The sequence below is a fragment of the Hemicordylus capensis genome, chromosome 3 (genome assembly GCF_027244095.1).
Source record: "Hemicordylus capensis ecotype Gifberg chromosome 3, rHemCap1.1.pri, whole genome shotgun sequence".
Lineage (NCBI taxonomy): Eukaryota > Metazoa > Chordata > Lepidosauria > Squamata > Cordylidae > Hemicordylus > Hemicordylus capensis.
Window position 1 is genome coordinate 267,822,064 of NC_069659.1, and position 27,757 is coordinate 267,849,820.

At 45.4% G+C, this 27,757-nt stretch overlaps 1 long non-coding RNA gene and 1 pseudogene across 3 annotated transcripts; one reads left to right on the plus strand and one right to left on the minus strand.

The window, feature by feature from the left end:
• Positions 1-555: 555 nt before the first annotated feature.
• On the minus strand, positions 556-27,757 carry LOC128351780 (uncharacterized). 3 transcript variants are annotated; one of them, XR_008320037.1, is made up of 4 exons: positions 26,702-27,757; positions 12,869-13,021; positions 1,961-2,048; positions 556-996 (listed from the first exon to the last, which is right to left on the minus strand). It is a non-coding gene; the product is annotated as an uncharacterized LOC128351780 (long non-coding RNA). The 3 variants fall into 3 exon arrangements; XR_008320035.1 differs by lacking the exon at positions 556-996 and having other exon boundaries at positions 1,730-2,048; positions 26,702-27,756; XR_008320036.1 differs by lacking the exons at positions 556-996; positions 26,702-27,757 and adding an exon at positions 23,900-24,093 and having other exon boundaries at positions 1,730-2,048.
• Positions 12,095-14,046, plus strand: LOC128351779 (prolactin-releasing peptide receptor-like; annotated as a pseudogene).

Here is a 27,757-nt window from a genome sequence, read left to right on the forward strand (position 1 = left end):
GGGGGAAGACTGTGCAGAACTTACCTTCCTCCAGATGATCCAGGAGAAAATGCTGAGAACATGGACTTGCCTCTCAGATGATCCATGCTGCTGCATGCAGCAAGGATCTCTAGAGGCCAGGATGGTGTGTGTGTGTGTGTGTGTGTGTGTGTGTGTACATGCACACATTTAAAACATTACGGTTATGGACATCCAATCACTGGCTTATATCCATGTGTACTCCTGCTGAAGTTACATGACAATTGATTTCAATAAGACTCCTTATGAGTTGCTTAATCTGGATGTAAGCCAGTGACTGGAGAAGCCTGCCTTATATCTTTAACATTTAAATTTGTGTGTGTGTGTGTGTGTGTATACACATATATACAAAAAAAATTAAGTGTTAAATTTTATATATATATGTGTGTGTGTGTGTGTGTGTATACACACACAAATTTAAATGTTAAAGATATAAGGCAGGCTTCTCCAGTTAGGGAGAACTTAGGGAGACAGGATATTACAGCCAGTGGCTTACACTCACAGTAAGTTACTAATAAGTAGTCTTTTTAATTATTATAATTAATGGGACATGTTTATTTGTCATTCATTTTCATGGAAGTAGTCAGTGCTGACTTTCTGAAGCCTGTTAGGCTGAGGGGAAGGGTATGCTGAGTTTCAGCACACAGCCAGCCAATCAGGAGCAGAGGTCTTCACCCTCTCCACTCCCTTTCTGCAGTGGACACATCACCAGGCCAACGTGTCCTCAGATGGGTTAAAAATAGCGTGCCTGTAACCTTGGGAGGCATATAGGCACTGAATACCATTGGGAGCCCATCAAGAATGCCTAGGGGTAATAGTACCCCTTGTTGGGAACCCTTGTATGAGTCTAATGCAATAGTCAACAATGGACTCTGCCTAAATTTCAAAATGTTCAGCACAAAGCTGGTCCCACACCCTCAGAAACCATTATTTTAAAATGAACATTTGCAGCATAAGATGACTTTGAATAGATAGTACCTAGAGGAGGGATATAAAATAAGACATGACAGATTCATATATTATTAAATGCGACATACCATGGGTTCACTACTGTGTTGTTTTCTTATTGTGCAATACTGTCTGTGCAAGTTTTGCATTTGCACAAGAGTGTACTTGTGTACATGTTACATTACAACATGCATGGAACTTTGTGCAGTAATGTAACATGCACACAAGTGCACAAATGCAAAATCTGCATTTGTGTACAGCTATTGTACACAATAGCTATTGGCTGTACTATCACACAACTCTGCTTGCACAATTTTTGTTTTTGTGCAGGAGCACACTTCCACAACTGTGTGCACATTATATTAACCACATTTGCAGAAGTTTCCCCTGGTAATTGGGCAAAGAGGCACCTTTTTAAACATGGTGATTCTCTTTATTTAGCAGGGGGAGAATAACTGGCCCTATCTACCCCCAGCACAGTACCTCCCGTGACTGTTGCTGGTGTCTATCTTACGTTTCTTTTTAGACTGTGAGCCCTTTGGGGACAGGGATCCATCTTATTTATTTATCATTTCTCTATGTAAACTGCTTTGGAAACCTTTGTTGAAAAGCAGTATATAAATATTGTCATTTCCCATTATTTCCTCTTTCTCCACAACTTCCAGAAATTGGAATAAGAGGTCTGTCTAAAGAAGGCATATATAAGGATTTCATAATGTTCTTCTTGTGGAGTATTCTTGGAAGGACATGCTTAGAAAAAATATAGGGATCTTAAATATTTTATAGTAAACTAAACACTTAGAAAATGAATGTTACAAAACGTGTTGTGCTGTCTTCATACAGTATTAGCTATTAGAGCAGAACATTATATATGAATAATAGAAATGCACAATGTTAGGTCAAACAGCCATCCTTATGTTTTCCACACACATCCTTATGTTTTCCACACACAAAAGCACTTCTGTAAATGCATTATTTCTTTTTCAATTATTACCATGACTCTTCTTGAGATATCAGCCTGAATACTCCTTGAGATGGTGGTGGGGTTTGTGCAGGTCGCTAACAGGAGGAGCTGGTGGATGCTGCGATGGAAACAGCGAGTTACAGTTATAATAATCTATAGTAAATCTGAGCTTCTCCTTTGACAAAGTACGTAAGTTTTCTCCCTGAAATCTAACAAGGTACTGGTTTTCTCTTTTTGTATACTAAAAAAAGCATACAATTTGCTCCCACACCCCAATAAGACACGAGACACAAGTGTTACGGCCAGAGCTCCTGACGTTGCTTGTCCTATGGAATAGTGGGGGTTCAATTGTGCACGCATGTGGAACGTGTGATCGTAACGCTCCCACGCATTGCCCCAAAAGTCCATGTACTCCTGGTGTATAATAATGAAATATTTAACCTTGGCGGGTTTGTTTGTGGCATTCTTTGTGAAAATAAAGTCATATTCCCCGATGACCAACAGATACCAAATTTGGCATAAACAAACCTGCCACTGGAATTAGCTGAATGCACTACATTTTTCACTGGATTGCACTTGGTGAACATTTAAACCTCTCCCCATCTTTTGTGGGACCACACTGTGTTTATTATAATCCAAGTATTGCTTATTGATAAAACACAGATTCAGCTGAAAATGGGTCAGAGAGAACCCGTGCAGTTCACAGACCTGATCAGACCCCAAACACCACCTGCAAAGTACAGAGCACTGTCTTATCTGGTCAAAAGAAGAAGTTACACAATTGGACTCAAGTTGCTTAAACATTCAAAGACATTAACACAGACAAGCTGGTGGCAACTGCAGATGAACCTCTCCTGCTGATCTCAATGGGCAGTGCAGTTCATAGCGAAGAACAACTTCTCTTAAATACCCAGGGCCCAAGCTGCTTAGGGCTTTATAGGTTAAAACCAAGACCTTGTATTTTGCCCAGAAACTTATAGGCAACCAGTTTAGATATTTTATTATAGAGATGATATGGTCTCTCAGAGATGACCCAGAGACCAACCTGGCTGCTGCATTGTGGACTAAATGCAGTTTACAGACTATATACAAAGGCAGCCCCACATAGAGCACATTGCAGTAGACAAGTCTGGAGGTTGACTACTGGGTAAAAGGTTTAAGTACTTCTATTTTTTTAGAAGAAATTCTGACTATGATCATATTGTTCTCAACAAATTTTTAACACTCAATAAATCAGAACAATATCTTCAAAACATCAAAACATAATTTCAATAATTTCATCCCCAAGAAAAGTAGGTCTCCCTCAGATTCAAATTTAATATCATTCAAATTTACCATATATGATAATTATTGAATAAAATGAAGCACATTAACAACAAGTTCTATTACATATATGTCATTTATTGAACTTTATCATAGTGGCAGTGATATACACACTCACTCTTACTCCAGACAAGATATTAAGACCACTTCAACGTGGAAGTAAAATAAAATAAAAACAAAGATCTTACCAAACTTGAACAAACACATTTCAATGTTAAACCATCATTCTCAATACTCTGTCTCAAGCAGCTGGAAACTCTTGTGCTTAAATACAGCAACTGAAACTAAATAACCAATCCAAAAACAGAGGGTGGGAGAGGAGGCTTAAAAAAAAAAAAGTTCTGTAGTATCATCATCTCCTCTCCCACCTCCTGTTTATGGATTGGTTACTGAGTTTCAGTTGTTGTATTTAAGCACAAGAGTTTCCAGCTTGTTGAGATAGAGCATTGAGAATGATGTTTTAACACTGAAATGTGTTTGGTAAGATCTTTGTTTTTAAATTATTTTACTTACTCATTAAAGTGGTCTTAAGATCTTGTCTTCCCTATAAGTCTGATCTATATAAAATGATCTGATGGGCCTCACCTACTTGCAGCCTATAATTCCTTCTTATTACAGGCTAGCAGAAACAGAACACAACGTCCTCCCACCTAGTAACCTTGTTTATGTGCTTCACAACATCTGCTTATAGAAAGATGTTTTCTGATAGTTGCAGTGATCTGTCAGTGCCCAGAGCCTGGGCAAGACAGTCTGTATGAGGCACAAGTGGAGACACTGGGTTGGTTAATGACCACAGCAAGTGCCAAGTCTAGAGTGGGGGACAGACAATGCAAAACAAAGATGGTAACCAGAGAGTAAATCTGGAATCAAGAAAAGAGACAAGGCTGGAACAGCAAATAGGTGCTCTGAGGAACCACCGAGGGCCACCAAGTAGGGATTTGCATTTCATTTCGGATACAAAACGTTTTGTGCACAAAACAGGCCGTTTAGGCTGTTTTGTAGCCAAAACACACCACCCAATGCTCAAAACAGAAAATTTTGTAGCCAAAACAAAACATCCCTCTTTTGGATACAAAACGTTTTGTTGTTTCGGCTGTTTTGGAACTCCATTTTGCAATCACAAAAAGTCTTTCTCCTTCAATCTCCATTTTGAGTTTTGACATCTGTTTGAATTTCCAGCCCTTCCAGCCCGCAGAATGGCCAGCGAAAGCATGGGCTGATCTGCTGGCAATTGCCTCCTTATTCCTTTTAAGCAAATGTAAGGGTAAATTTTACCCTCATTGGCTAGTGGGGCAGTGTGCATTTCATTGTTGTTGTTTCACACTGTTGTATGTAGATTAATTGCATTTTGGGCAGGGGGTGTGTGTGCATGTGCATGACCTTTGGAAATCTGCCTGATTTTTTCCAAAGCTCTGCTGTTGTTGATGTGTGATGTTGTTGTTATTTGGGGTGGATTCGGGACAGAAAGGGGGCTTGGGGGGCATAAGAGTGGGTCAGGTAGTAGTGCCCCAATGGGTGCCTGCTGCCACCAAGATTCCAAAGGAATTGGGAAACGGGCTGATATTTAAAGAATTTCTGAAGTTGACATGTCTTTGGGGCAGAAAGGGGGCCTGAGGGGCAAAACAGTGGGTTGGGTGGCAGTGCCCCAAGGGGTGCCTGCCACAACCCAGATTCCAAAGGAATCTGGCAAAGGGCTGATTTCTTAGGAATTGTTGAAGTTTACACTTCTTTAAGGTCCCCCCCCCGGGAATAATGGAGGTTTCAGAAGACCCATAACTCCACCTGGGGGGCACTGGGGTAGCCAGGAGCGAGTGGTGGTGTAGTGCACACAGGGTGCCAACCACCCCCATGGGTTGCTAACCCATGGGGTGCTGGGTTCTTTTGTTTCTGAGGTGTTCTGAGTATAGATTCTCTGGTAGCATATGAGATTTTCAATGACAAACCATGAATCCACTCTCATATGCTACCAGAGAATCTGGATCTACATTCAAAACATCTCAGAAACAACAGAGCCCCGTACCCTATGGGTTAGCAACCCATGGGGGTGGTTGGCACCCTATGTGCTCTACACCACCACTCACTCTGGGCCACCCTGGTGCCCCCCAAGTGCAGTTATGGGGCAGGAATTATGGAGGTCCATCATTCCCTATGGGGAAGAACTTTACAGACGCGCAAACTCCGTTACATCTTTAAAAATCAGCCCTCTGCCCAATTCCTTTGAAATAATTCTGGCAGCTTCTTTGCCCCCACTGGGCACTACCACCCACCCTACTCTGCTCTGGGCCACCCCTTCCCCCCAACATGAAGCTATACTTTTTCTGAAACCTCCATTCTTCCCTATGGGAAAAATCCTATACTTCAAAAATTCACCAACAATCAGCCCTTTGCCCAATTCCTCTGAAATTTGGGTGGTAGTTTCCACCCATTGGGCAGTACCACCCCCACCAGGCCATTTTCCAAAATCCAAAACATTTCGGATTCAGATTTTGCAATTTTTGAACAAAGAACAAAATTGGGGTGTTTTGGATTGGCTGATTTCGAACAAAGAACAAAACAGGAGTGTTTCGGATTCGGGCCAAAAACAAAAACAAAATGCACAACCCTACCACCAAGAGCTAGTTTGGACCCTGGTGATAAAAAATTTGGGGGGTCCCCAGCAAGGGCGGAGCAGCTATAAATCTTTACACCATGGAGCAGAGGTCCCGACCCTAATGGTGGCCCCGCTTGTCATTCCTTGGTAACAGCTGAGCCTCAAAGCTACAAGCTGTGTTGCCCTTTTACGCCAGGTGTAGCTTGGCCCTTCACCCACACGTCTTGCACACTTTAGAAAACATTAATCAACCCTGGACATGAATAATCATCATGGGGAGGGGAGTGTTCAGAGGGCCGGCGGTCCTAAGAAGAGCACCTTTGCACAGTGCACACACTCTAGCCCAGTGTTCATGAGCGAGTGGAATGAATTTTGTTCTGGGTGGTAATACCAAGGCAGTGTGCACACATGTGCATTATTAGGTGCCAGTGCCATTATAGATTCAACACACACACCACAAATATGGAAGCAAACTTAAAGAAGTGTATTTTACAGTTATATCTATTTATAAAATTGTATTTTTACTTTCTTTTGCTTCACATTTAAGTACAATAAAAACAGTAAAACATTTTGTAACCTGTTCTAGAAACACTGCATATAAGGATTGCATATATTATTTTTTAAATAAAATGAAACTATTGTGGGATGGGTGGGTCCTTTCTTGAGCATCACAGAACAAGGAGGTTGTACAGTAGAAAAAACACCAGCTCTCTGCCATACAGAACTTTGGGAAGCTTATATAATAAGAATTGATTTTTAAAGAAGATTTTTTAAATATTAAGTATTGGATGCTGGTATAGTGTCATTGAAAGAATACACAATCTGGGACCTGCATGCCAAATCTGAAATGAAAGGGAATTTTGCTTTTAAATAAATTAAATAAATAAATAAATTGAAATGAAATGAAATAAAATAAAATGACAGAATATATATTTTTGAAAGTTGACTAAGCAGTTACCCAAATTAAAAAAACTGGAAAAGCAGACCGTGGTAAAAATGCTTTAATTATTTCTTCTTCTTTGGTAGGGAAGGTATGGTAATTTTTTTAAAAAGACATGCTTTAAAAAATCTTAAGACATAAGGAAGATACTCCCACTCTAACTTCCCACTGGGTTATAGGTTTAAGGGGCAAAGTATATGATACATACAATTCCTTGGACTGAAGCGTCATCTACTCATGACAATGAAATCTCGTCCAAATATAGACTCTTTCCATACTGCAAAGAAGGTTATCCTGCACCTTACAATAATGCAAAATGAGGGAGGGAGGATTCTACTTTATACTTCACCCAGCCAGAGTGGGGAAACTGGCTCTCCCGCTCTGAGAGACTCTGCAGCATGAGACTATTGGAAATAGCGATAGGCATGCATGCGCCTTGATAATTTTACCAAGAGTCGTGCGCAGGAGGCCTTTTTAGAAGGGCACTTTCCACCGCCAGAGGAGGACAAATGACGCTCTTGCTTGTTTGAGAGAGCTTATTTTCCCGCTCTGGCCAGAGCAAGAGGGAAAGGCAGCAGTGGGGGCAGAAACTCACAAGTGGCTGGCAGGCATCTCTCCCGATGGCAAAGACATGTATTCCAACAGGCTGCGCTGCCTCTTCTTTTTAAAAAGAGCCTTTCCCACCAGTGCTTTCAGAACATCAAAGTGTGCCAAGCACACAGAGCAAATGGAGGATCGTGGGCTGCTGGGCTATTAAGTGGAGCCTTCACTCTTGAGTACACTTTTTCCGGGTGGCGTGTTGTGTGGGACTGCTGTTTCCCTATCCAGGCTTTAGCACCGATCCCTCCTCCGAGGAGAAAGTGCCCCCATCTTTCACAGTTGAATAAATTAGCTCACCCTGCCCTCCCCTGTGAGGGGTCTAAGGTGCTTATCCCACCCCATCCCTCCACTTGGGGATTCCCCAGACGAGTGAGAATTGTGATGTGAAACTGCGAGTCTCCCCTCCCCTGCACCCTCCCCGGTATCTTGCTGACACACATTTGGTCACTTTCCAGGAGGGGATGGCTCGCAGCCTGTGTGAGAGTGCCTTTGTCTGGCCAATTGCTCTTCCTCGGCAGCTCGAAGGAAAACATGGTCTGGAGGAGCCCCAACTCATTGCAGTGTGGGGCAAGAGACTGCAGGCTGAGACTGCGTAGCTTGAAATGGTTGCGTGGGGAGCTGGGATTCTGTGTGCGCATACCCGCTCAGCTTAGAGGGAACATAGCTCCAGCCAGGCCCCCCTCCGACCACCGGGCCCCGGTAATTTGTACCGGCTTCCCACCCCCTTGTCGGCTCTGGACCACCCGGGTTGTGCTGCAAAGGTCTAACTGGAACCGTTACTAGATGGCCAAGAAGATCCTTCATTTCCTTCAGTTAGTTTGGTTCTAATCCATCTGTCCTCACCAGCTCTCTCCTCCTTTTCAAGAAGACCCCTTGGAAGGGAAACGTCAGGCAGCCAAGCAAGCATTCCTCTGCTGGTACTGGCAGGCATTGCTAGGTAATGAAAAGATCAGGAGCCTGGGCCCACAGCCCCTTTTGATAATTAAATTAAACTCAATCATACTCCACCCCCCAAATAATTTTGTGTGTGTGTGTTTTAAAGACTCTAATATTATACTACAGCACCTATGAAGGTGGAAGCAGAGTGTTAGGCGAGGCGAAAAGCTCTCTCCCATGTTCTGTACAGGTGCCTCCACTGCTGTACTTCCTTTCTGAAAGAAATCATGGAGAAGGGACATGGCTGATGAGATTCGGGACTCTGAACAATTCATTGAGGGCCAGTCAACCCTAATCTGCTGCTTGAACTCTCTTGGGGTTTGGGGAGGGTCTGAAGTGACCCCCCCCCCGCAAGCCTGGAGTCCAAATGGAGGGAATTTGGAATCCCATGAGATCTCAGGCCCTGCTGTGAGCCAACTCTGGCTGTTTCTCAAGGACTAGGGTCAGTCACTGCTCTGGAGGCTTCTGGAGGGGTCAGTTCCTCTTCTTCCTCAGAGGAGGCTTCCTCAGTGGCCAGATCTGTCTGGGTTCTGACACAATCCCTTAATACTTCACTTGGCAGAAGCACAAAACAGATTTGTTAGTTATTGCCTGGAGATGAAACAAAGCATACGGCGTAACTATGCAGCTGACAATTTCAAGCCTAGGTAGGCGAGAGAAGATGGATGTTTTCTACATCTTATATTTCAGTGTCAGTCCCACAACTGTATCAGTTACTTAATCAACAACTACAAGTATATAAGAATTGACACTGTAGCTGTAAGAGAGAGAGAGAGAGAGAGAGCGCACTATTGACTAGGAACTGGGAAGATCGGAAATGCTCCCATATTGGTTGATAAGATTATGACAGCACAGGGCTCATTACTGCAGCTAAGTTAGATTTTATCTCTTGTCATATTGCAGGCCACAGAATCCTGCCTTGACATATCAGGCCTTTAAAGAGAGAAGGTGCAGTCATAGGGAAGGGATTTTAGTGTCTCTCTCTAGGATTGTAGTTTCCAGACAGACTCTACGTACATTTTCATGAAATCTATGATTTATAATTTATAAAAAGTAACTGAACTTTTTCTCTCCCTCCCTGTTTTTTTTTTTTTAAACCACTTTAAACCTCGGGATTTAGGAAATCCCATGAAACCCTGGGATTTAGGAACTATCACTACTTCCAAAATATTAACTTTTAGTAGTTTAGATAATATACAAAGATCTGTTTGTCAGTTACTCCATAGAAAAGGCTTAATGAAAGATTTTGAATGCAACACAGAGCTGGTTCATGCATGTGAGTTGGCTGTGGATGTTTTCCATGCGCTTCTTTCTTTGTATGGGGTCCTGTGAAGAGACTTGATTGTGAAAAAGGCTGAAAGCAGATACAGCCCACATGAGCCAGCCATTTGCATGACAGCAGTGGCTAGAAAAAGTACTGCTGTGATTTCAGAATAGCCCTCAGTCTAATCTGAAATCCAGATAATTATTCTACTTGAAGTCAATAGGACTAAAATCAGCTTAAGACCAAATCTGCTAGTTTACTGGTAGGTGGCCCACAGTCAGAGGTTCAGATAATGTCAGGAACAGTTAATTAGTCTTTTGAGAGGCAGAGATGGCATGACACAGCTTAGAGTCAGAAGGCACTGTGAACATGCTTCAAAATTCAATGACACTCTAATATTTTATTTTTCCTATTGAGCTCCTGAGGCTATTCCCACGATCACTGGGAAGCGGGCTAAGGGAGCTTAGCCCGCTTCCCAGTGCTCGTGGGAACCACCGGGCTCACGGGCAAGCCTTGTGCTCCCAAGGCAGCTAGCCCAATGAAAAGCTAGCAGCTAGCCCAATGAAAACAACCTCCCCTTAAATGAGGTTAACTGGTGTTCCGCTAACCTCATTTCTTTGCTCGTGTCGCTACTGCATGTGGTGATACATGAGTTGACCCCTGGCCGGGAGGCAGCCTTCTGGCCTCAGTCTCCAGGATGCCCCGCATGCTCGCACAGGGCATCCTGGGACTTCCGGGGGCCACGTGACCCCCAATCTCCACAGCCCCCGCCGGCTCCGTGACAGAGTCAGCAGTCGTGTGGGCAGCTGATCCGACCACACAGAGCTCCACCACTGATTGTCTTCAGGGAGAGCGGGCTAAACCCGCTTTCCCCACAGACCTCATCAAGGTGCTTCACAGCAGTCATATGAAGTGCCTCCCCAAGTTGTTACCTAGCATTTGTGCCAGCCGACCGTCCTGTGATGAACCAGTGCTAGGCCAATGCAAATTTTTGTCACTGCAGTGACATTACTCTTGTAATTCCCATGGTGAGTGAGCATGGACACAGTGGGAGATATCCAGATTAAGGAAGAATCAGTGCTAAAGGAGCAGCAACACTCCCAGTGGCTTCCTGACTTAAGCAGCATTGGTGCTCATGGGGGCAAGCAGATTTTGATGACTTCCCCTTCTCCGGGAAGTGCTCTGTGACCCATGAGGCTTATGCAACCCTCAGGGACAGGGACATATTTGCATGTGGCATATAAGACTTCTGGGGGAAGGGGAGATTGTCAAAATGTGCTCCTGCAAGTGTTGCATAAGCCAGGAAGCCACTCGGAGTGCTACTACTTCTCACATAGCACCAGCACTCCCTTAGACTGAATGTCAACCAGCACCTCTTAGCACTGGGGAAAATCCTGCAACATATGCAGCAGCAGTACCCTCGTGCAGTGGTAAACTGAGGGCCAGCCCATGAGTCAAGGATGGACGGAAGATGGAATATGTGGGCCATTGTGCTACCAAAAAAAGAGAGAGTCATATGCATTTCATTGATTGCTTTGAAAATATCAGCCAAAGCCCTTGAGCTTCATTGGTGTGTGTGTATGAAAGAGAGACAGAGACAGACAGATGGACAGACACTCTGGGCTACAATGCATCAAATTAATGGTGATTGTGGATGTAAAGCAAATCCTAACTGAACATTCAAAATACAAAACAGGAAAACAAGAGAAATGGGTTATTATGCCTGCAAAACTAAGACAGTAAGCCCTTGCTAAAAAAACAAAAACAAAATCCTTTGATCTTGAGTTAACAGTGAGAAGATTTTATCATTAGAGTTGCAAAGAGATTCTCTAAACCCAGTTTATGGAAATAAATTTCAAATGGAATAATTCAAATTATTACAGTAACGGAATAACAAGTAGGTTGAACAACAAGGTGAGAACTAAAGTACGGCTATATACTAAAATATCGAGCAAAAGAAATATCAAGGACCATAGCACAATGCACCCAATCATTTCTGTCCAGGTGATTAGATATTTGCAGAATTTTAGTTCCATGTTGAGCACTGTCAGTCTATCACAGGGGTGTAGCTATAATGGAGTGGATGGGTTCAAAGAACCCAGGGGCCCCACAGCTCCTGAGGGCCCGCCCACATCCACCCCTTCCTATTGTCTTCATTATCTCCCTCACTCCAAGGGGCCACTGGGGAGAGGGGTGAACATGGGCTCCCTCTCCCCTAGCTATGCCCCTGGTCTATCAGATTCAAGATATACTTTGCATATTCACTTCAGCACTACATCCGGTCTGAAAATGTGTAAATCATGCAGATGAAAGAATTATGGTTTTACACCAGAGCCTGGTTATTAGAGAAACTGACAGACCCACTCATAATTAAATTTGTATATCCATATTCATGGATCACAGATGAAGATTCTTCAGCTTTCGTGTAACTGAGTCCCTCTAGTGGTATCAGCATTTATAGCTCTTCAGCCTTTAAAATCATATTTCTTTTCTTAAAAGTCAGCAGTGTCAGAACCAGTATTTTTTTCTGTGCTGTCACCAAGACCCCGTAATAGACCCTGAGCTCAGATGTTTTCATGATTCTAATTAATGAAGATCCATTGTTTTAATAACGTGGTGCAAGACATGTGCTGGAGAACAAGAAGAGAAAATGTGGGATTCATGAACTATGGTTTAATGAAGGTAAGCAAGGACCAACGTAATGCTCTGTGCAGCCAATGGGGGCATAGCCTTCTGCACAAATTTATCACAAGTAGTGAAAGCTGCTAAAAGCTTCGATCTGTGCTTTTATAATATACAAAGCACAGATTTTGCTCTCTCTCTCTCTCTCTCTCTCTCTCTCTCTCACTCTCACTCTCACTCACACACACACACCACAAGAGCCTCAGCTGGTCAAGGATCCTGGGAAGAAAGAATCAAATAGCAGATGCAAAATGATATCTACAAGAAAATCCATCACCTTCTGGAGACAACCACTGTAAGTACATTACTTGCTGTAGCCATTGCCTACTAAATTGTGTGATTGTGAAGTTAACATGGAACAGAAGAGAGGATACTAGAAAACTGAATGCATATAACCATTCTAAACAGGAAAAAGTCAGCTGTCAAGGCTCACCAGTACGTGTTCTTTTCTTTTGTAGATGAGTGGATATTTACAGGTGGGCAGGACATAATCTAGTCTTCACCCAGGGTGATCAAACGAAATGCCTGTATGTGTATGCTCCAATTAACCCAACTGGCAGCAACACCGTAAAGAAGGGAGGCAATGAATCCCGAGAATCTCACCTCCCAGAGCTTGCTTTCAGCCATCCACAGCAACACCAGCAGTCCTTTTGTGGGGCTCCAGCACGTTCAGTTCTTCAAGCCTCTCATTATCCCCTGCTACTCCCTAGTGGTTTTTGTCGGCATCGTTGGGAATTACCTCCTCATCTATGTGATCTGCAAGACCAAAAAGATGCACAATGTCACCAACTTCCTGGTAGGCAACCTTGCGTTCTCCGACATGCTTATGTGTGCCACCTGTGTGCCCCTAACACTGGCATATACCTTTGAGCCCAGAGGGTGGGTCTATGGACACTACATGTGCTACTTTGTGTTCCTTATGCAGCCAGTAACCGTGTTTGTGTCTGTTTTCACCCTGACTGTCATTGCTGTGGACAGATACTATGCCATGGTTTATCCACTGCGGAGGAGGCTCACGATCCCGATCTGTGCCTATATTCTGGCTGCTATCTGGCTACTGAGCTGCATACTTGCTGCCCCAGCCTTGCTCCACACCTACCACACTGAGTTCCCAAAACTAGAATTCTCATCTGTGAAGAATTTTGGTTTGACATGAAGCAAGATCGCTTAGCTTATGCCTACAGCACTCTCATCCTCACGTACATCCTGCCCTTAATGGTCATCTCCGTGTCTTACTTGAGGATCTCAGTCAAGCTGAAAAACCGAGTTGTCCCAGGTAACGTCACCCAGAGCCAAGCTGAGTCTGACAGAGCCAGAAGGAGGAAGACCTTCCGCCTGCTGGTCTTGGTGGTTGCGGCCTTTGGAGTTTGCTGGCTGCCCTTGCACATCTTTAATGTGATCAAAGACATTGATATTAAATTGATCAACAAGCAGTATTTCAACCTCATTCAGCTCCTCTGCCACTGGTTTGCTATGATGTCAGCTTGTACCAATGCCTTCCTCTATGCCTGGCTACATGACAGCTTCAGAGGGAAGCTCAAGAAAATGTTTGTCTGGCGGAGTAAAAAAATAGGACCTGCTACAAATGGTATTGTGGCTAGTGTCATTCTGTAAATGTGGGCTTTTACAGTTGCCTTTTTGTGATTGTTAAAATTCTCTCTGTGTGCTGTAACTGACATCTCAGCGTTCTCAAGGGTCATAGGCTGCTAAGTTTAAAGAAGCCCACTGGGTGGGTTCAAACAACTATGAATGTTGACCCAAAATAAATTATATTAATGAAGGCAATTTGCATGAAGTGTCCTCCTTTGCACAATATATCTAATTTTTAAAGGAGGGAGGCTTTTTGAACGAATTGGAATTGGGGGATTGGGGAGTGGCCAAGGGAGGAACTATCTGAGTTTTCTTAAGGAGTAGCAATGGAACAAAGAGAGGAAAGTACTATGATGAAGGAGTGAATCTGAAAACATAGAATTGGGTAATCATGATGCAGGTCTGGAAGACACCCCACAGACAGATTAAATGGTATGATCAGTGCCATAGTGTGAGATAGTCTTTCTCTCTCTCTCTCTCTCTCATTTTGCATATCCTTAAGTAGGGATGTTTTTTTGTTTTGATTTGTATCTGAATTGAAACACCCCCAATTTGTTTTGGGTCTGAATCTGACCCCCCTGAATCACCCCAGGTTCGATTTGTACAGAATATGAATCTGAATTGATTTGGATCAAAAGGGGGTCCTGGGGCCCAAAGAGTGGGGGTGGTGGTAGTGCCCAATGGGTGGAAGCTACCACCCAAATTTCAAAGAAATTGGGCAAAGGGATGATATTTAAATAATTTTTGAAGTTTATGTGTCTTTAAGATTTTTCCCCATAGGGAATAATGGGGATTCTAGCAACCTTATAGCTCCATGTGGGGGGCACTGGGGTGGCCCAGAGTGTGGTGTGGTGGGTGGTAGTGCCCAATGGGTTCAAGGAAGCTACCACCCATATTTCAAAGGAATTGGGCAAAGGGCTGGTTTTTAAAGAACTGTTGGAGTTGGCATGTCTTTGGGGCAGATTCAGGGCAGAAAGGGGGTTTGGGGGCAGAAGAGTGGGTCAGGTGGTAGTACCCCAATGCATGCCTGCTACCATCCAGATTTCAAAGGAACTGGGCAAAGGGGTGATTTTTAAAGAATTTGTAAGGTTTGTGCATATTTACGTTCCCCCCCCGGGGAATAATAGGGATTTCAGCAGCCCCATAACTCCTCTTGGGGGCACTGTGGTGTCCCAGAGTGAGTGGTGGTGTAGTTCACATAGGGTGCCAACCACCCCCATACCCACAGGCCATTGCGGTACTGGGTTTTGTTGTTTCTGAGGTGTTCTGAGTGTAGATTCTCTGGTAGCAAATGAGAGTGGATTCCTTATCAGTGACAAACAATGAATCCACTCTCATTTGCTACCAAGGAATCTACACTCAGAACACCTCAGAAACAACAAAACCCAGTACCCCATGGGCTTGTGGGTATGGGGATGGTTGGCACCCTATGTGCACTACACCACAACTAGCTCTGGGCTTTCTCTGCTGAAATCCCCACTATTCCCTATGGAGAAAAAGCTTTAAAATGCACAAACTTCACAAATTCTCTAAAAATCGCCACTTTGCCCATTTCCTTTGTAATCTGGATGGTAGCAGGCACCAATTGAGGCACTACCACCCAACCCGCTCTTCTGTCCCAAAGCCCCTTTGCTGCCAAAATCTGCCCTAAAGACGTGCAAACCTCAGAAATTCTTCAAAAATCACCCCTTTGCCCAATCACTCTGAAACCTGGATGGTAGCAGACACCCATTGGAGCACTACCACCCAACCCACTAGGCGAGGGCCGTGAACGCACCTCCGGGGTGGTGGTGGTTTCTTTAAATGTAAACGGAGCCGGTGCTCTGTGCCACCCAGCAGCCCCCATGATGGGGATTCGCCTCCGCCACTCATCTGGCTCCCATGGAGGTGAGCCCTCACCAGTGGCCAGGTGAGTGGCGGAGGTGATCCCCCGCCGTGGGGGCTGCTGGGTGGCATGGAGCACCGGCTCAGTTTACACTTAAAGAAGACACACACACACACCTGTAGGCGCGTTCACAGCCTGCGCCTGAAACCCACTTTTCTGCTCCCAAAGCCCCCTTTCTGCCCTGAATCTGCCCCAAAGATGCACAAACTTCAGAAATTCTTTAAAAATCAAGCCTTTGCCCAATCACTCTGAAACCTGGATGGTAGCAGGCACCCATTGGGGCACTACCCCCTGACACAATGTGGCACTCCTAGGAGGCACCCACAGGCAGAAATGGGCACTGTCTGTCCCCATTATCCCATAGGGTGGATGTAGCACACATCAACAACAGCAGCAGAGCTTTGCAAAGAACAAGGTTTCCAAAGCTCATGCACATCCACTGTGTCACTCACCACATCCACTGTGTCTCACCCCCCCCAACAGAAATGCAATTGATCTACACACAACAGTGTGAAACAACAACAAGGAAATGCCAACACACCTCTCCCAATGCAGGGTAACAGCAGCAGCCAGCAACAAGCAAGCAAGTGTGATATCAGAGATTCAGCAGACTAGGGCAGCAGATTAGGGCCAACAACATTATCAGATGTGTTCTGCCCTCCCTCCCCCAAGCACTTTTCATCCACAAGTAACAGACACAGCTACATCTGTGGCACCTGGCCATAAAAGTGGGTTAAGTAACAAAGGGAGCAAAACATGAAAACAACATTCTGCCAGTGGAACAGCGAGGTTTGCCCCCCCACACACACACAAGTAAAAAAGTGATGATGAGAACAATGGCACACAATTTTTTGGCACTTTTTTCCCCACATTTCTGCAACAGATTGGAGCTTGTGGCACCAGCACAACCTATTGTAGATGCAAGCAATCTAGTTTGAATAAAAATAATGATGATGCTAGAAGTCACAATATGACCCAATCTTCATTGCAAAGAAGTCCACACACACAGAAGGAGAACCTGTCCTGTGTCCATCCATGAGGCAGGCACAACAACAAACCATCCAAGGAATTTGAAGTGTGTGTGTGTGTGTGTGTGTGTGTGTGTGTGTAGAATTATGCTAGCTTTGTGATAGTAGCGATGCATAAAGTACTTGGCTAACTTGCAAGTTATAAAATGTAGAAACAAGAAACAATATATTAATGTTCAATATTGTAATAACTGGCTGAACCGCAAGTGTGTGTGTGTGTGTGTGTGTGTGTGTGTGTGTGTGTGTGTGTGTTAAATGGTACTCACTCAGTCTAGGGCTTCACCCACATTGTGTGTCCAGTTGTCCACTTCTGTGGTCTGGTCTCTGAATCTATTCTCTCTTTGTCAATCTTCAGCTCTTTTCCTTCTTCAGTTTTTTTGGCGGGGCTGGGGCAAAAGCCTGGAAAATCGGGGGGGGGGGGCTGGCCAGGTAGCCAGTGGCCACAGGGGCTCTGGGGCCTGTGTTGCCTGGCACAGACAGCATGCACAGGCAGGCAGTGATTCTCTCAGCACCAGGAAGGGGGTGGAAAAAAGAATTTTCTTTTCTTGAATCAGCAACAGGAACAAAAAAAGCAATGCAGCAGAGAATCCATTTCAGGCTTGCACACAGCAGGGGCAGGCAGACTGAGTGGCAAGACAGGCTGGGCTCAGACTGGAAAGGCAGAAGGCAATAGGCAAGACAAGGAAAAGCAAAGCAAAGCAAAGCAAAGCAAAGCTCTCTCTCTCTTTTCCTATGAGGCAGAAAGGCATAATGGTGACTGCTGCCTCTTTAAATCTAATTGAAAATCCCTCCTTGAACTCCCCCTCACCCTTGCCCCTTCTTCAGTCCTTCCCCTGGCCAATTTGGGGTTAGTCAAGAGTTGCAAGAGCCAAAAGTGCCAATCTGGAACCAGGAGGGAATCGTCAGCAGATCAGCCCATGCTTTCGTTAACTGATCTGAAGCTTGGAAGAGTTGGAAATTCAAATAGATGTCAAACACAAAATGGAGACTCCATGGAGGTCACCACAAAATGGAGGTCTGAAACAACAAAAGCTCCAAAATGCGGGCGATTTGTTTTGGAGCCGAATCTTTTGGGACTTGCAGATGGGCAATTTGTTTTGTGCACAAATCGCCTGAAACAGGCAAATTCGGGTACAGATCGTTCTATACCTGAAACGTTTTGCACATCCCTATCCTTAAGTTGCCATCAGGTTTTGCATAAAGCAAAAGAGTGGCTGATAGAGATTGTACAAGAGTATAGCAGCCTAGTAACATTATCTTTGCTCAATCTGTGTTCCTCAAGAGTAAGCCCACTGTTTGCATTAAGCTTACTCTTCTGTAACACATATTTTGCAAATTTTGCACATGCACAACTTTTGCATATTTCATAAACACAGTGTTATTAGGCTGACCTACTCTTGTGCAGTTAGGGTTGTTGAGACTAGTGATATTCCTTAAGGTTTCACATATTCCTGTTGAAGAGAAACTATGAGCATGATGAGAGATATACTCCATCATTGTAAAGCAAGAGTATCATGTCCAACAACAACCGCAGGACATGACAACCCCAAACACCTAATCCTATCCATCACAGGAGAAATAGACACGTCTCGCTTAATCTGTCCTATGGGATCTGTGACAGTATCTTGTCCACATCCTCAGGAGTCACAAACTGAAATTGATCCAATTTAATCATGCAAGAGGAGCTACGGGACACCACCACAGTAGATTCTGCAGTAACTGTAGAGTCTAGTTCAGCTCGAATAAGAGATATTTTATCTGCAAAAAGCTTATTTAAAACATCACAATGGATCTAAGTACTCATTCAGAGGAGCAGCAGCATGTACTAGTCCTCTCACAACCCTAGACAACTCCGCTGGACATGAGCTTACAGAAGCAATGCAGGCAGAAAAGAACTGCTTCTTTGCTCCATGCATTGCCAGAGCATAGATCTTCAAATGTGCTCTGTGCTACAATCTGTCAAATTCGAGCCGTCTTTCTCCACTTGTGTTCAAGTCATCTACCTTGCCACTTCAGACCCCACAGTTCTTCTATATACGAAGGGGCTAATTTAGAAGTGCGTCAGAGAGGGTGCTTAGGAGCAATCATGTCTACTTGACAGTTCTATGAATTCCGTAAGAAAGAAAGCTTGTTCTAAAGATATTTGAATTCGTTTAAAGGTTATGTATTAATTCAACAACCAAATGTGCCGCCGCCCCACCCCACATCCTGGCAAACACTGACTGTGCTCCATATATTTCATATTACAACAGAACTATTTTGGCTTCTACCTGAATCAAGAGCCTATTGTTATCCAGAGTAGCCAGCCATTTGCTAAGCGAATCATAATACTAGCTACCCACAGAGCTCTCTGAGGCTATTGTGGGGATGGTGTGTTCTTTGTTCATGCTTTGAGAGGTTATTCTTGGAGCTCCTGCCATCGAGCTTCTGGTGTCCACTGAATGGAGCATTAAACACATGCTTTCATATTACATGGCAGTGCTGTACATGGCATCTCAAAGAGTCTCTCAAAATTCATGAAACTGTACACTGAATTTAGCATAGTTCTAAACACTTCTGAAGCGACCAGAACTTCTTAACTTGTTCTGAAGTTAAGAACTTGCTACACTGACTCTGATATTTCTCCCAGAGCCATTCCGGTCTTACTTTACTTGCTTTGCTGTACCACCTAACTCTTTGTTTAATTCCCACACTTGCAGGACTCCACCTCACTGATACTGCCAAGCCATTCCTATCACAATTTACCTCCACCCCCTTAAAGCTGCTCTTACACATCTGCCCATGGAAGCATGTTCTCTCAGCTGTGATAGCCAAATGGAACATCCATGTTCAGAGGTAGCATATCTCTGGCTGTGACATGTTGGGGACAAACAATAGGGAAGGATGTTACACTCATGATGTGTTTGTGAGCTTCCCAGAGCATTAACCTCGTCAGGACTGCACAACTTTCGCCCTCCCACGGTGCTGACTATTGGCCATTGTGGCTGGGGATGATGGGAGTTGTAGTCCAGCAACAGCTGGAGGGTCAAAGTTGTGCAGACCTGACTTAGACAGTGTTGGAAACAGGTGATGTATTAGATAGAGACAAGCAATTTGTGCAGCAAGAAGGATCAAACAGCTACAAAAATATTGGTGAAACACAGATGTGTAGGAAAAGATGGTGGCTTAAATCTTCCGCAGTGCACTCTTAGGGCAGCTGGAGAATAGCTGTACTAAAGGATTCTTCTGCAGTCCAGGGGGACAGAGAGAGGGGGAAGCAATTCTGGCTTCTCTCCCCTCCCTTCAAAAACCCTTTTCCTTTGCAGAAATATGTCTCTGAGAGTTGCACAGCCCTCAGGTACATATTCCGGGAAGCTAAATGGCTTTTGAAGGGAGGGGAGGGAAATAAAGATAATTTCCTCCTCCCATTTCATGAGCCCACACTGGAGAAGAAGCCTCCAACCCAGGTAATCTCCAGCTGCTCTGCAAAGACACTGCTATTGTCACCAGACCCATAGCCCCAAGAAGACACGGACACAAAATATTGGTATAACGGGCCACAACTTTGATTTAACCAATTAAAAACTTGAGTAGTGGGCAAAAGAGGGGAACACTTCACTACTCCCCTTTGACAGTGAGGGCCTAACAAAGACCAGGTTCAGACTTCACAGTCCTAGCCCAAGTCCTAAACGGGCAACACACCCTGACTCAGGGAAGAAGCAGGTAACAACCCGCTTCTGTCCCTTCACAGTCAACCCCTAAGGGTCTGGACAGTTCCAGGGGTTCGCATCTCCCGGACCGCTGAGCCCTAGGATTTGCGAAGTCCGATTAAAACTGCCCAAGGGTGCTTACTGATGTTAAATCCCCCATTTCTGATAACCCAGCCCGCACTGTCCCTGCCACTCAGGCAGGTTAGCCTAGCTTAACCTGCCAGCCCCAAGACTCTCCAACACTATGCCAAGCCCCCTCTTCAGATTGGACAAATAAATGTCACATCCCTCAACCGATAAGTGGACGCCGTCTGGCCGGAACAGCAGGGGCTGGGCATAGCAAAGGCCTGGCTGCAGTATATGTGCCCCGCCTGCTGTGACCACCGCCTTACCAATTGTGGCAGAAGCTTTATGCCTTGCCCTTTTGACCCCCTGCAAACTGCAAGCCCCCTGCCAAACCCGGTGCTGCAGCCACTCCACCCATACAATGTGAACCTGGGCATCCAAGACTTTAATGTTAGAAAATCTGGGGAGGCCTGCCTTATGATGGAGAGCTCGGTCCGCTGACTCAAGTCATTTTCACCCAAGTGAAGCACCAAAACCTGAGGAGGGGGTCTTCTAGCCAAATAATCACCCAACACCGGGAGTAACTGGTCCCAAAGCAGCCCCCATATCCCAAGCCAGTAAATCAAGGCTTGCTGGCCCAACCCAAGCTGGGTGCTGAACTTGGACATGCTGGCCCGTTTGAAGGCCCAGAAAACCAAAGAATGGCCACAAATGAGGACATGCACTGAAGACGGTGTCCCACCAGCACCTGCCAAGAGAACATAAATATTAGAACAAACCAGCAGCTGCTGGCTCTAAGCGCCAAAGCGTGCATAACAACCCAACCGCCACTGGGAACCAGAGCCTTAGCGCACATAATGCAGAAATACCTTTGAGTGCCACCGCCCAATACGTCGAACGGCAGCGTCTGGCAAGCCTAGACAACTGGTGGTAGTTGCTGCACCTATCCTAAAAGAGTGCAGACTAAAATCCTGCATTGTCTCCCCAAGGGAGGAAAGTATCACTTTCAGCACAGATCACAGCTGGAACTGTGTCAATGGATGGCTGTCCTCATGTATGAAAAGGCAGCCCTCAGTGTAGGGTTGCAAGGCCAGATAGCACCGCAGCACGGCCACAGGGCACACACCAAGATCACTGGCAGTGGACAACACCACCACCTGTCCCTTAGCACTCCGATCTGTTTTAGAAGAGTGCAGGAGTAACTGTGCCTCAGCATCTTTAAGAAGCAAATCCTTGAACTGCAGACACCTCTCCCGTGCCACCCTCCTGCTGTGAGGCAAAACCTTGCTAGGCTAAAAGGCCCCCCCAAATGAGATCAACTTTGCCACCCTAAAAAGTATCACCTCCCGTTCTGAACTACAGGCCCCTTGCAACCTGCCTACCATTGTAGTCACCAACTCAAAGGTCAGAGGTTGCATCTGATCCAAGTGTTTGGGTAGCCCCCTGGCCCAACCCTCGAGCATACGGCGTACCCGGCAGTCACCGGTGCTATCAGCAACCCCCATGGCTTGGGCCGTAAAGAACAAAGCGGACACGTACCCTGCTAATGTTGAAACAGCCCTACCTGCCTCATGTAATTGAACCAAGAACTGCATGATATGTGCAGGAGGAACAGGCCAAACCTCTAGGAGGCCCTCACCCTTTCTGAAAACAGCAAACACGGCCACCTTGGCAGAATAGCTGACCCTAGTACTGGGCGCTAATGAAGCCTCAATGGCCTGCTGGGCCTTCACTTGCCAAGCTGCCACAGGGCTTCCGGCATGGGCTCCGGTTCCGCCAAGGATTTGGGCACCAGGTCCCTGAATCTGTCCACCTGGAAATGAGACAGGGCATCAGCGATTTCATTCTAAAGCCCCGGGACATGCCTAGCCACAAAAAGAATGTTAAACGTAAGACATTGCCATACAAAAACCCGAAGCAGACTCATAACCTGCTGTGAATGTGAAGTCTGAGCATTAACAACCTGTACAACTGCTTGGTTGTCACACCAGAACCTCACTGTGGAGTTGGCTAGCTTGGGTGCCCATAGATGAACTGCAACCACAATGGGGAATAGCTCTAAAAAGGTAAGGTCCCTAGTTATTCCCCTGTCTGCCCAATTTGGAGGCCACTTTGCTGCACACCACTAGCTGCGAAAGTATACCCCAAAACCTATTCCCCCAGCAGCATCGGAGTGGAACTGGAGCTCAGCCTCCAGAAGTTGCTCCCTCCTCCAAAAAGACACTCAATTGAAATTCCTGAGGAATTCCTCCCGGACAGCTAAATCCTCCCTAATGCCCATATTAAGCCACACCTGATGATGAGGTGCCTGAAGGCCTGCCATCAAGTAGCCCGACCAGGGGCCACGACCCTACAAGAAAAATTGAGGTGCCCAACCACTACCTAGATTTGAAAAGGAGCTGTGTGAAAATGATGAAAAATTAGTTTATGAAATGATGAAAAATTCCTTTAGTGTGGCCTTGCGGGCCCTTCCAAGAGCCTTAACCAAATCAACTAAGGCAGACAATTTTTCTTGAGGCAACTGGGAACAACCCGCCAATGTATCCAATTCAATCCCGAAGAAGGCCAATCTAGTGGCAGGGCCTTCTGTCTTATCCCGTGCTAAGGGAACCCCTAGTTCATGCATCAGCTGAATGAAACCCTCTAATAACTGATGACATTCAGCCGAGGCTGCCCGGCCCACCACGGGAAAGTCATCTAGAAAATGAGCCATGGGCCGCCAACCAGTCCTTTGCCGCAAGCTCCATTCTAAGAATGTGATAAAAGGCTCAAACGCTGCACATGAAATTGAACAGCCCATTGGAAGGGCCCGATCAAAATAATATCTGCCCTCAAAAGAAAACCCCAAGAGATCAAAATCTGCCAGATGTACTGGCAGTAGGCGAAATGCAGACTCAATGTCGTACTTCGCCAGAAGGGCACCCACCCCACACCTGCATACCACTAGCACGGCCTCATCAAAGGAAGTATATTGGACCAAGCACAAGTGGTTGGGGATGCCATCATTAACAGATGCTCCCTTTGGGTAAGACAAGTGATGGATGAGCCTGAATTCACCTGGGACCTTCTTGAGAACAACCCCAAGAGGGGACACCCTCAAGTTAGGAAATGGGGGGTGTCAAAGGGGCCATGCACCCTAACAGCCGCCACCTCCTTGTCTATCTTTCTCCTAACCACAGCTTCCATGCCTTCAACTGAACGCAAATTGTTGGCCATAAAGGCAACCCACCTGGATTCTGATGGAATCCTAAAGCCTTCTGAAAAACCACTATATATAAAGGCCACCACCCCCGCCGTAGTTCCACAGCCATAACTCCAACACTGGCAACTTAACTGGATTGGGGCCTTTTCCCCGCAGGTGGGGGAGGGGGATTACCTTTTCTGCCACCCTCTGGCCGATTCCTGGGACCAGAGCCCCATCCTCTAGCCCGTGGGCAGGCAGAGCTTGGGTGCTTTGTGCCACACAGGCCACAGGCATGGCGGAACTTACAGGGGGATCTAGAACACTTACCTCCATTGTTAAACAGACCAGCTGAGATTGAACCCACTGCTGGCCCCCACTGGCCTGGGTGAAAGCACCCGATGGCCATGACAGCAAATGCCCGCAATCGGACCTCTCACCCTCCACCAGGTGGGTGGGGGCATTATAAGAAGCCAAGACTCCTGGAGGGGAACATCCCATGGTAAGGCGGGGTCCAAGGCAGCACGCATGCAAAAAATTTCATCATAGCGCAGCCAAGCAGAGCCAACAAAATCGGATACAGCCCAGTGGATGATATCCAAGTATTTAATTAAAGCTAGCCCCCGGCTGAAGATTGGAAGGCTCTTGGAAGAAATAGAACAATTCAGCCAATTGGCTGGGTTTTATATAAATAAGACTAAAACGAAGGTGTTGACAAAGAATATGGACCAGAAATCCAAGGATAGACTCTATGATATAAGCGAATTGAAAGTGGAGAAGAAAATTAAATATTTGGGTGTCTGGCTGACAAATAAAAATTCTTTGTTGTTCTCAAATAATTATATCAAAATATGGAATACAGTAAAAATTGATTTGCAAAGATGGACTAGAATGAACTTATCTTTAATGGGAAGAATTTCAGTTATGAAGACGAATATTTTACTTAAAATGTTGTTTCTTTTTCAGACTATTCCTATAATTAATACGTTAACTTGTTTTAAGCAATGGCAAAAGTACATAACTAAACTTTTTTGGCAAGGGAAAAGACCAAGAATTAAATTTAAAAATTTAACAGATGCTAAAGAAAGAGGTGGTCTTACCCTGCCAGATTTAAGGTTGTATTTTGATGTTGTTTGTTTGACGTGGTTAAAGGAATGGATAACATTAAGAAATCCCAGAATACTTGATCTGGAAGGATTTGATAGAAGGTTTGGATGGCATTCTTATTTGTGATATGATAAAACTAAAGTGCATAAAGATTTTCTTAATCACTATGTAAGAAGGAGTCTAATGCGAGTGTGGGTAAAATATAAAACATGGCTGGAACCTAAAACTCCATTAGGGGTATCCCCGATTGAAGCTTTAGCACGTAAAGAGATAAATATGCAGTCTGAATGGGGTACCTATAGAGATTTGTTATGTTTTCAAGATAAGGGCTGTAAATTAAAAAATCTAACTGAAGTTCAAAATTTGGTTAGTAACTGGTTTCAGTAACATCAGCTAAACGAAATTTATAAGAAGGATCTTAAAGCTGGATTTGAGGATCAGATGTCGAGATTTGAAAAGGAGTTGTGTGAAAATGATGAAAAATTAGTCTCTAAGATGTACAAGTTGTTGCTTTTGAAGGAGACAAGAGACGAAGTGGTTAAAACGATGATAAAATGGGCTCAAGATGTGGGTCATAATATAGAGATGGCAGCTTGGGAAAAATGATGGAAAACTGATTTAAAGTTTACTGCCTGTTATACTTTAAAAGAAAATTGTTATAAGATGATGTACAGGTGGTATCTGACACCGAAAAAATTAGCATTAATGTATAAAAATGTTTCAAACAAATGCTGGAGATGTGGACAATGTGAAGGAACTTTCTTTCATATGTGGTGGTCATGCAGGAAGGCATAGGCCTTTTGGGATATGATATATAATGAGTTGAAGAAAATTTTTGAAATGACATTTCCTAAGAGGCCAGAATCCTTCTTGTTGGGAATAACTCAAGGAGAGTTCTCTAGAAGAAATTTAACTTTTTTTAATGTATGCAACCACGGCGGCTAGAATAGTATATGCGCAGAAATGGAAAGATAATAAAATGCCTTCAAAAGAAGGCTGGTTGATAAAAAATTTGGAATATGCAGAGATGGCAAAACTTACAACACTTATAAGGGACGAAGACTTGGAATGTTTTAAAGAAGATTGGGAACCTTTCTTACTTTACTTAAAGAACTATTTTTCTAACATGGACCTTTCAGCAGGGTTTAAAATTTAGTATCACAGCAGGTTGGGGTAGGGTTAGGGTAAAATCGAATTGTAAGGTGGAGTATATATGTTTTGTAATATTATAGCAATGGCTTATATATATAGTTAACAAGAACCGTGCAGACTGGTAAGCGGGAAGTCAACATTTACTTAATTAAGTGTAACTTGATTGTTAAGATATTGTAAAAATCAATAAAATTTTAAAATGGCAAAAAGCGAGCCCCCTGGCTGGCTGTGCATGCAGGGCCACTCCCATGTATATATTATACCAGACAGCCAATTACGGCCATGTTTTTTCCACGGCTTCTGCTTGGTAACCTCATGGTCTTTACAGGACTTCCCCTCTTTATGTTTAACCTCAGGCTCCCTAAACAGAAGGCTAAACATGTCTACGTATTCGCCCTTTATGATCTTATCCTTAGTGTCGAGTAATAAATGGTCACCGAGGGGGAGCCCGATGGCCCCATAAGGGGAATGCTGTGGTGAAGGCAACACTCGCATTGGGTAAAACCCCGCTCCTGCAGTGGAATGCTGGGAACCACCGAGCCTTGCCAAACTTGCTCAGCCACGCCCTGTGTACTAGCCACAACCCCTGGGAACCCATGTAAGGCCCCCGCCTTGCCATGTGTGTGTAGGCGGTGTCCAGAAAGGAGGAGCTCCCCAGCCCCCAAAAGAAGGTATCGGCCAGGGATACATAGGCCACGGGACCAATACTTTCCATGGGCAATGGTGTGGTGTTGTCACCTGGCGTGGCACTGCTCCCACCACTGGGATCCGCAGGCACCGATGGGACGGGTGTTGGCACTTCCACTGGCACAGGACCAGCCGGACCGCTGGGCACCAAACAGGGAGGATCCCCTCCATCGACCAGCTTGGCAGGTGCTGCTCTACTTTTCAGAGATGTAAGCCTGTCAGACAGAAACTTCAGCAGCTGCGCTTTAACAGCTCCCCATGTCTGCTTACCAGGCCTGGTGGGCACCCCAGATGGACCCCCTTTATCCAAGGGATCCTTCCTGGCCCACTCCAGCGTCTCCATCCTCTGTATAAGACCCCTAATTTGGGCCATGTCCATATCCTCCTCATCAGAGGAAGAAGGCTGGGGAACGGGTTGGCGAGGGGGCCTAGTAGGCTGACCCCCAGTCTTACCCCGGGCCTTCTTGGGAGGCATGCTTGGTGACTAGAAAGGCCAATGTACAACAGAGAAAGTCCCCAAAGTGGGATCACCCCACTCCTTAAAGCACCACCCCACCCACAAGGCCAACAGGCCCAACTCTTAGGTGGCTACCAATGGAAAAACTGGCCTGCACCCCAGGCCTAGTGCCCACTGAGGAGAGAGGGCCCCAAGAGATGACCAAATCAGGCCCAAATTTAGAGAAGGCCCAGACATAGGCCAGACGGCCTTCACTGGAGGCCTTTTGGCTTCCCAGCCACTCGGGCCCAGAGGAAGGCTGATGCAACCCCCCAGCCACCCAGGTCCAGCTGACCAGGCCCAGCCGCCCAGGCCCAGAGGAAGCTGAAAACAATGCCCACGAAGGCCTCCAAGCCCACAACTGGGCTATGCTCGGCCAGCTACCTCCCCCAAAGGGGCCCCCAAAACTGCTGATGGTGCTCCCATGCTGCTGCCGGAGCCGCTCCTCGATCCTCGGCTGGCTCCGGTGTCGCTGAAAATGTTCCCCCGGGAGCTGCGGCCGATCGCGCTACTGCGGCCGAGCCCAATCAGCCCACTCCCGAGTCCCAACAGCGGAGCTACAGTGAAGAGCTCTGCTGTTGAAGAAAGCCAGGCCCCGACTGAATGTTTGG